We start from the raw sequence: 10,785 nt of genomic DNA on the forward strand, positions 1-10,785 counted from the left end.
GAACCAAAAGATGATTGCCTGTCTTAGGAATCTCAACTATGAGGAAACATTGAAGATATTGATTTCCTTCTTACTGGAAAAGAGCTTCTCAGTGATGCCAACCCTTTCTGAAATGACGAATAAAAAGTTTGAAACTGATACATTTTCCAGATGGAGAAAGTAGTAAAAAGAAGATTCAGTGAGCACCCCCAAAATTGGAAGTACCCATCAGCTGGTTCATTTCATTAGGGCTTTTCCTCCGTTTCATTTTAGGAATGTTGTAAATCCAGAGGTGATTCATCACATGCTTTGTTAATCACTCCTCATTCCTGAAAATCACCATGAATATTAAATTTAAATGAATGGGATTGAAGTTTTGGAGAACTCGGGTTTGGGTCAGAGTTAGGTTATAAGGGTATTCTTCTAACTCAAAATATCATCCTTGTTTTTAACTCTTTCAATTATTCATCAAACATGTAGAAACTTTCTTCCTCTCATTAGAAAGGAGTGGGCTTAGATAATAAAAACTATGAACTTTACAATCTTACACATTTATAAGTTTGGCCAGAATCTGAAGAATACTGATATGGGGGGAGGAAATGAGAAAAGTATAAAAATTGTTGTAGATCAGTAATGTTACTACAAACAAAAGTTATTTCCAAAACATAAAGTTACTATATCATTCTTAAAGTCTTCTCTTTTTCTATACAGAGGGATCATTGATGATCATAATAGTTAATAAATAACTATACTCTTTTATGATTAGATCACCTTCCACAGCTTTCAAAACAACCTGCCATTCATTAGCTCTTTTGATTTGTTTATGCAGTGTTGTGAGGCAGCCAATTAGGTGTTATTATCTTTTCTTTACCTGCCAAAATTGGTGTCACAAAAGAAACCTGCAGTAGGAGCCAGCTGGGATGGTCATCTCAGCCTTGACACTGTCTCACTTTTTATAACTTTAATTTCTCTGAGTTTCCCCATGGCCATCTCACAGACTTTTATAGAGTCCAAAGAGAATCCAGACATTATAGTGCTTTAACTAGATACAGCCCTGTGTATGCACACACACAACACACCCACACACAATCACTTGGGCAGAAAGAGGTATGTCGTGACCATGAGTAGAATTTATATATTCTAATATACCTTAAAAGATGAAATAATTTCTTTTCTATTTTGTTTATTTTTAAATTTTCTTTTCTATAATTCTAATATTTTCCCCCATCAATTTAACATGTCTATATTCTCCTTTGTAAAAGACACTAACTGGAAAACAGCCTTTACTCACCTTCTTGTCTGGTAATGTTCCATTGTCAACTAACTTCACTCCCTCTGTGGGAATTCCTTTCTGTTTGTCTGGAAAGACTAAGAAACTATAGAGATAGGCATCTCATTTTATCTAATAATAGAATGGGATGGGCATTGTTTGTTTACTAAGTAGATAGACCCTGCTATTTATAGACATAATTATTGCTTTTATTAGATTAGGATTAAGAAGACAGGAGTTTCAATGTTTAATTTTTAATTGTATTAACATTTTCATATGGTTTATATTTTATTTTAGAAACAACAATCAGCTTCTCCCTACAGTTGATATTAGTTGAACCCCCGACCCATGGCCCCACACTGTTTATCACTTGGAAATTTAGTACATTTTAAAGTCTCCTAGGATTTATCCTGACAATAGAAAACAAGTTTGAGGAACTACAGTCTTTCAATAAATCATAACGAATTGATTCTGAAGTAGCTAAGAGTCTACCTAATTTTAGCAAAAAAGCATTGCAAATTTTATATGTGTAATGTGTGTGTGTGTTTGTGTTTACAGTAAGCAAGAATGAAACTGTTAGATTTATAAGCAAAGTTAGAAAAAGATAATCTATCTTTATAAAAGAACTTGCAGGTAGGGCGAGGTGGCTCACACCTGTAATCCCAGCACTTTGGGAGGCTGAGGCAGGCAGATCACAAGGTCAGGAGATCAAGACCATCCTGTCTAACATGGTGAAACTCCATCTGTACTTAAAAAAAAAAAAAAAAAAAAAAAAACCGTCTCTACTAAAAATAATAAAATTAGCCAGGCGTGGTGGCAGGTGCCTGTAGTCCCAGCTACTCAGGAGGCTGAGGCACAAGAATGGCTTGAATCCAGGAGGCAGAGCTTGCAATGAGCCAAGATCACACCACTGAACTCCAGCCTGGGCAACAGAGAAAGACTCCATCCCAAAAAAAAAAAAAAATTGTAAAGAAATAAAATTTGCTCAAACTTTTCATGCAGTTAGGTACAGCAATAAATATAAAGATTAAGTATCATTTTATTCTTACAGGTAAAGAAATTGAGGTTTGATGAGATTCTATAACTTTTCCAAGGTCATACAGCTTGTAAGCAGTGATCTTGCAAATGATGACAGTCAATGTAATAAAGGCATTCAAACTCCAGAGCCCAGCCTCTTAAACACTACACACTGTAGTAACCACATTACCTACAACTGTAACTAATGTATCTCAGGTACTCAGCGTTAAGAGCTAAACTCTGTCAGCCCAAAATTTATATGCTGAAGCCTTAAACACCACTACCTCAGGATGTGCCTATATTTGGAGATAAGTAAAAGTGGTGGTGAAGTTAAAATGAGCTTATAAGGTTACACCTTAGACCAAACTGATTGATGTCCTTACTAGAAGAGGAAATTTGGACACACAAAAGAGACACTAGTGATGCACACACACAGGAAATACCACATGAAGACACAGTGGGAAGTTGCCCATTACAAACCAAGAAGGAAGCTTCAGAGAAAACCCAACTTGCTGTCACTTTGATCTTGAAATTCTAGTCTCCAGAAATGTGAAAACGTAATAAATTTATGTTGTGTAAGTCACCCAGTCTGTGACATTTTGTGATGGCAGCCCTAGCAAACAATACACTCACCATATGTATTGACCCACTCACATGCAAACTGTGTAAAAATGTATAGACACAGTTATATGGTTGAGAATGCAGTCTTATGTAGGCTCCTTTCTCTTTAAGTAACCATTACATTAAACTTATGATCCTGTAGAATAGTGTCAAAGAGAAACAGAGCTGAAAATGTATTAAAACTGGCAAGACTCACTTTATCTGGGCTATTCCAATAGAGAAAAGAAACTCCAGTATAAACCAAGCTCAGTTCTGCTAAAACCAAAGGCAAGATGCTTTTCTAATGCTAAGGTGTGCTGTATTCATTCATTTTCATGCTGCTGATAAAGACATACCAGAGACTGGGCAATTTACAAAAGAAAGAGGTTTATTGGACTTATAGTTCCACATGGCTGGGGGGGCCTCACAATCGTGGTGGAAGGCAAGGAGGAGCAAGTCACATCTTATGTGGATGGCAACAGGCAAAGAGCGATTGTGCAGAGAAACTCCCATTTTTGAAACAATCAGATCTCATGAGACTCATTCACTATCATGAGAACATCACAGAAAAGACCCGCCTCCATGATTCAATCATCTCTCAACAGGTCTCTCACAACACATGAGAATTATGGGAACTACAAGATGAGATTTGTGTCAGAACACGGAGCCAAACTACATCATTCCACCCTGGCCCCTCCGAAATCTGGTATCTTCACATTTCAAACCCGATCATGCCTTCCCAACAGTGCCTCAAAGGCTCAACTCATTTCAGCATTAACTCAAAAGTCCACGCCTTGAGACAAGCCAAGTCCCTTCCACCTATGATCCTGTAAAATCAAAAGCAACTTAGTTACTTTCTAGATACAATGGGGGTACAGACATTGGGTCAATACAGCTGTTCCAAATGGGAGATATTGGCCAAAATAAAGGGGCTACAGATCACATGCAAGTCCAAAATTCAGTAGGGCAGTCAAATCTTAAAGCTCCAAAATGATATTCTTTGAATCTATGTCTCATATCAGATCATGCTGATGCAAGAGGTGGGTTCCCATGGTCTTGGACAACTCTACTTCTGTGGCTTTGCAGGGTACAGCCTCCCTCCGAGCTGCCTTCACAGGCAGGCATTGAGTGATTGTGGCTTTCCCAGGCATACGGTGCAAGCTACCTATGGATCTGCTATTCTGGGGTCTAGAGAACGGTGGCTCTCCTCTAACAGCTCCACCAGGTGGTGCCCCAGTGGGGACTCTGCGTGGGGGCTCCCACTCCACATTTCTCTTCTGTACTGCCCTAGCAGAGGTTCTCCATGAGGACCTTGCCCCTACAGCAAACTTCTGCATGGGTATCCAGGCATTTCCATACATCTTCTGAAATCTAGGCAGAGGTTTTCAAACCTCAGTTCTTGACTTCTGTTCACTCACAGGCTCAACACCACATGGAAGCTGTCAAGGCTTGAGGCTTGCACCCTTGGAAGCCATAGCCTAAGCCATGGTCCCTTTCAGCCACTGGAGTGGCTGCAATGCAGAGCACTAAGTCCCTAGACTGCATGCAGCACAGAGACCCTAAGCCTGGCCTAGAGAACAGTTTTTCATCTTAAACCTCTGGGCCTGTAATGGGAGGGGCTGCTACAAAAGCCTCTGATATGCCTTGGAGACATTTTCCCATTGTCTTGGGGATTAACATCAGGCTCCTTGTTACTTATGCAAATTTCTGCAACTGACTTGAATTTCTTCTCATAAAATGGATTTTCTTTTTTTTTTATCACATAACCAGGCTGCAGATTTTCCAAACTTTTATGTTCTGCTTCCCTTAAAAAGTTGAATGCCTTTAAGAGCACCCAAGTTATCTCTTGAATGCTCTGCTGCTTAGAAATTTCTTCTGCCAGACACCCTAAATCATCTCTCTGAAGTTTAAAGTTCCACGAATCTCTAAGGTAGGGGCAAAATGCCACCAGTCTCTTTGTTAAAACATAACAAGAGTCATCTTTGCTCCAGTTCCCAACAAGTTCCTCATCTCCATCTGAGAGCACCTCAGCCTGAACCTTATCATTCACATCACTATCAGCATTTTTGTCAAGGCCATTCAACTAGTCTCTAGGGAATTCCAAACTTTCCCACATTTTCCTATCTTCTTCTGGGCCATCCAAACTGTTCCAACCTCTGCCTGTTACCAAGTTCTAAAGTTGCTTCCACAGGTTTGGATATCTTTTCAGAAACACCCCACTCCTGGTACCAATTTACTGTATTAGTCCATTTTCATGCTGCTGATAAAGACACATCCAAGACTGGGCAATTTAGAAAAGAAAGATGTTTATTGGATTTACAGTTCCACGTGACTAGGGAGGTTTCACAATCATGGCAGAAGGCAAGAAGGAGCAAGTCACATCATGCTCCATGGATGGCAGCAGGCAAAGAGAGCTTGTGCAGGGAAACTCCCACTTCTATAACCATCAGATCTTGTGAGACTTATTCACTATCACAAGAACAACACTGGAAAGACTCGTCCCCATGATTCAGTCATCTCCCACTGGGTCCCTCCCACAATACATGGCAATTATGGGAGCTACAACATGAGATGTGGTGGGGACAGAGACCCAAACCATATCATGTGCTAAAGGAAAAGTACCAAAAGGGTGGCAGGGGAGGTTGGTCATTGTGGTTAGGCCATTTGTGTTTGCTAATTTACAATTGCAAGTTTTCTAAAGTAAATGCTCTAAGAAATGGGAGGTCATGGGTCTACAGTCAGGTAAACAGTAAATTATTTAAGTAGCATTGAGCTTTTCAGACAGGAACTTAAGCAGGGTCTGGATTACCAAGAACATGTTCTTGAGGTATTATAAATGGTGGTAACATTTGTTCAAGCCTCTCAGTACAAAAGGGGGTAGACAACATCATATGGGTTAAGAATTTGCAGTTCTCAAAGGCCAAGGTTAAGGCCTAGTCAAAAAGAGGGTTCAGAGGAATCTGATTAAGTTTGGTCAAAGAAATGATCTTTGCCATTAGATAAAGTAAAAAACCAACTGGTTAACAAACTTTCAGGTTGGAGTTTACATATTGAATTTGTTAATCACTCAGCTGGCTCCTTTGTATAGATTTTATCTTTTCTACTCTCAAAGGCTTTAATGCACACATTTTGATGTCCTTCAACAATGTGTGTAACAGAGCTAGACAGACTTCTTGACTTCTCTTGCTTTAACCCAAATACCATCCACCAAAAATGTTTACTTGATAATGTTTCCCACTTCTAAAGCATTCACATACTGCTTCTTTGTTTTGTAGGATGATCTTTTCCTTCTTTACTTGTGTATCTTTGTTTGTAGGATTCAGCTTAGACTGTGTGTTCCCAGGGGCTCCCTTCCTGACCCTTCATAGAGTGTTCTTACTCTTTGCCCCTCTGTACCCGGTGCCATTACCACTTCCATACCTTGCACTCATGACACAGTCTTGCAATTGTCAGTTGACTTGTCTATCTCTCCAATTAGATAAATGACATTTTTAATGAAAGGAATAAATGAATGAGTACCAAACAAACTAAAAGCTTAATTCAGCTTTATAATCTACAACAATTTTCCACAATTACTGTTTTATTTCATCTCAGTTGCTTTAAGAAAGAAGGCCAGTTTAAAAGGAAGGTAACAAAAACATAGAGAGTCTCAGTAATTCACAGGAGGCCACATGGCTTGTAAGGGGTCAAGCTGAGTCTCAAATCCAGGTCTTATGGTTCAAAAATTAAGAATGTGCCAAGTTAAACAGCACTAACCATTGTGTCACACCATAACTTTGATTCATTAGACAGAAAAAAAGGAAGAAGTGAATGAGTAATAACTCTAAAATCAGGGAATTCTCAGGCATGGGACCAACTTACTAAAATGTGATTTAAAAATTTAAAAATCTAAATCCAAAGTTAAGAAATTGTTATGGTATTCCAGATGAGCTCCATAATACTCTCCACATGAATATGACAAATGTTAACTAAATGCCTGCATTTGCCTGGCACTGTGCTAGAGCCCAATGTTAAATTTCTGGAAAAAGAAAATACGATAGAATCTCTGACCTCTGAGAGGACAAATTTTAATTTTAATATTTCTAGGCAAGAAACTATACATAGTGGACATTTATTTGTCATCCACACAAACAACCCTGGAAAAAGTAATAACTATCTTTTGTCTACAGTATAGGGACTATTTTTTCTGTCTCTTCTAGATTAAAAAAAAATACTAGTTATGCTACTGGGAAAAGTACTTAAAAACTGTATAGAAAATTATTTAAGTATTTCTTACAGTTACTAGCATTACTAATGGCATTTGTTCATTATATTATTATAGAACAATATTGTATAATTTATTATGGAACAGTGCATAGTTACAGAACAACTTGTATAATACCAATTTGCACACAATATGTGTGTGTTAATATATAAATATTTATATTCTATTTATTTTTTATAGTTGATCCTCACCTTTAAGTTAAGGAGAGAAGGTATTATTTCCATTTCATGGATGAGAAGTTTAAAGATCTGCATGATTGACTAATTTATCTCAAATCTATTAGTCATAAATGGAAGAGCTGAGACAGGAACTCAGGCCTCCTGACTCGTGTTCTGATATATATTTTTTTCCTGGTCTTTCTTATTCAACAGAGTTTTAATCACCTACTCAGTGACATTAGGATATGAAAGAAAAGGAAAATATGGAGTGAGTCTAAAGGAGAGGTATGTCTTTAGAAAAATAAAGAGAATTGAAAGACATCAATGCATTGAAAGAGAAAAAGGAACTTAAACTAGTCTTGGTTGATGAAGGTAAATATTAACATTTGTAAAATGCTTACAAATTATCAGTGTTTTTCTGTATGCATTCTAATTTGTCCTCATGATCAGCCTGTAGAATAGGTTGGACATGTATCATTATTACCATTCTCAATTTACTGAGATTTAGAGAGATACGAGAACTTCCCCATAGACACAAATAGTAAGTGGTGATAATTGGAATCAGATAGAAGTCTATTAAATCAACATTCTGTCTTTTCCCTATGTCCTTCACCTTTCTTAACAATGTTAAAGATGCTTGAAGACATAGCTTTTATAATTCTATTAGGAATCAAGTAATGTGAAGGCTTTAATTGGGGAAATGAGAATATTAATATGCCTGCTTTATATCCTGAAAACAGAAACACAAATTGAGGTGTGGGTTAAGGAATACACCAGTTTATTTTTAAATTATAAGTATGATTTCTGCTTCTGGCATAAACGGAATAATAGAAAAAAGATTATTCTTTCACACGAAGCAATGAGAAAAAAATAAAAGCAAAAGCAATTGTTTTTGACATTGGACATGATATAGTACAGTGGAGTGATTCTTGGGAGAGGGGAAACAAACCAAGTTACTCCTACATTGCCACAGTTCACTGCCCGGAGAAAGCTGCCAGGTTGTAGCACAGAGAGGGAGAACACAGGTAGCTCCCAGAAGCTTCCCTGAGATGATCATACAAAGCTGAGGGTCTGGGAGACCAAAGGAGGTAAAATTCCCATGGCATGCTAACAAGAAGGGAAAGATTCAGAGGGAAACCTTTGGAGATTTGTGACACATAGTTTATTTAGAATCTTCAATTGAGTACTGACAAGTAAATGTATGTGAGAAAAGTACTCCAGGCTGCAGAAAGAATCACTCTAAGGATTAGAGGGAACAATATCCAGAACTTAACATATGAGAGGAGATAACTTGTGTTCCTATCAGTCGGAAAGAAAAACCTTGCCATTCATTTACAGATTAGAGAGATATGTTGCCCCAGGAGTGGGGCAAAATTAACCTCAAAGCCTATTCTGCTTCCACCTAACAAAGCTTAAAAACAAGCTTGAGATAAGCAAACTATTTCCAAGTAACTTAATTGTGTCCCAGAATAAAGTTCAAGGATATTTACAGGAATACAAAAAATATCAATCACCTAACAAAGTAAATCACAATGTCTAGCAGAAAATTTTAAAATACCAGACATACAAAGAAAAAGGAAAATAATCCCATAATAAGAAGCAAAATCCATAGGAACAAACTGTCTGGATGTATTCTTGTAGCCAAAATAAAGTAACAAGGACTGGGGTTACCCTCCTGCCTGCAGCAAACAAACAACAACAACAACAAATACAAAACAAAATATATTAAACAACGATTTTCAAGATTGTGGACATCAGTCTTTTGAAGAAAAGTCATCCATGAGATAGTAACAAACAAGGTAAACCCTAAAATTACTCCAGTTTACTGGCCTGAGAAAATGTCTAAGCCATAGAGCATGGAGAAGAAGCTCAGGCACAGGCTCACAGACTCTGTGTTGAGGAGACAGCTCTGATTCCCAGAAGACCAGGCTGTGGCTCAGTAGTAGGGGATAATTAGCCATCGGTTCTACTTTAAAACATTTAACAGTAAGACCCAAAATGATTATATGGTTTCCAAGTAACTTATCTGTGTTCCAGGAGAAAACTCTATATTTATAGAAATACAAAAAGCATTCACTACTCAATAATGTAAAATTAGCAATGTCTGGCATTCAGTCTAAAATTACTAGGCATACCAAGAAGCAAGGAAATATGATCCGTAAGTAGGATAAATGACTCAAAACTGTTACGGATGTTAGAATTATACATAAGAACATTAAACGAGTTATTATAACTGTTTCATAAATTCAAAAATGTAAAGCAGAGACAAAGAAGACATAAAAACAAAACAAATTAAACTGAATCTGAAACTAAAAATATAATAAATGTAATTCACAATAAATTTGACTTTGTTGAAGAAAAGATTAATAAACTTGAAGGTATACAATAGTAACTATCCAAAATAAAACAGAAAAAAAAGATAAGAGCAACAGCAAACTGTGGGATAACTGTAAGCAGACTAATATAATTATAGTCCCTGAAAGTGGGCCTAGGGAAGTAAAAAAAAGAAGTTAGAAGTAATAACAGCCAAAATTTGTTCAAACTATAAACAGGTCCAAGAATTTCAAAGAATCCTAAGCACAGTGTGTGTGTGTGTGTGTGTGTGTGTGTGTGTGTGTGTGTGTATGTAAACTATATCAAGGCACACCATTATCAAGAGAGGTGAGGGAGAAATCCCGTTACATACAAAGGAACCAAGAATAAGATAATACCAGATTTTAAAAAAAAATGTTAGGTGAAAAGGACATGAAGCAATATTTTTAAGTGACTGAAGGAAAAAACTATCAGCTAGAATTCTATGTCCCATGAAATCAACTTTTGAAAGTGAGAGTGAAATAAAGACTATTTTACATAAAAGAGTTAAAAGAATTCAGCACTTACTGCAGACCCGCACTGGAAGAAATGTTAAAGGAAGATTTTTCAAGCAGCCAGAAGAAAAAATATATTACATAGAAATATGAATCTATGCAAAGGAAAGGAAATCACTAAAAGGAGTAGCTACATGGATACATATATAAGTTTTTTTATTATTTAAATCTCTTTTAAAAATAACCAAGTGTTTAAACAATAATAACAACCACCAAAGATTTATAGTTAGTAAATTAATAAAAGAAGATACAGTGATATAATAATAACACTTGATTCATCCAAGAGAAAGCAGAAAAGAAGAAAGGGGAATTAAAACACAGATGGTACCAGCCTGGGCATCATGGTGAAATCCCGTCTCTACAAAAGATAGAACAATTAGCCAGGAATAGTGGTGCATGCCTGTAGTCCCAGTAACTTGGGAGGCTGAGGTAGGAGGATCACCTGAGCCTAGAGAGGTCGAGGCTACCATGAGCCAGGATTATGCCACTGCACTACAGTTTGGGGAAAAGAGTCAGATTCTGTCTCAGAAAAAAAAAAAAAAAAAAAGTAGTAAAAATAGAAAACAGATGATAAAATTAGAAAACAATTGGTAAAAATAATAAGATGGTAGATGCAAATCTGACCATATG

Source organism: Macaca thibetana, chromosome 6 (genome assembly GCF_024542745.1).
Source record: "Macaca thibetana thibetana isolate TM-01 chromosome 6, ASM2454274v1, whole genome shotgun sequence".
Taxonomy (NCBI): Eukaryota; Metazoa; Chordata; class Mammalia; order Primates; family Cercopithecidae; genus Macaca; species Macaca thibetana.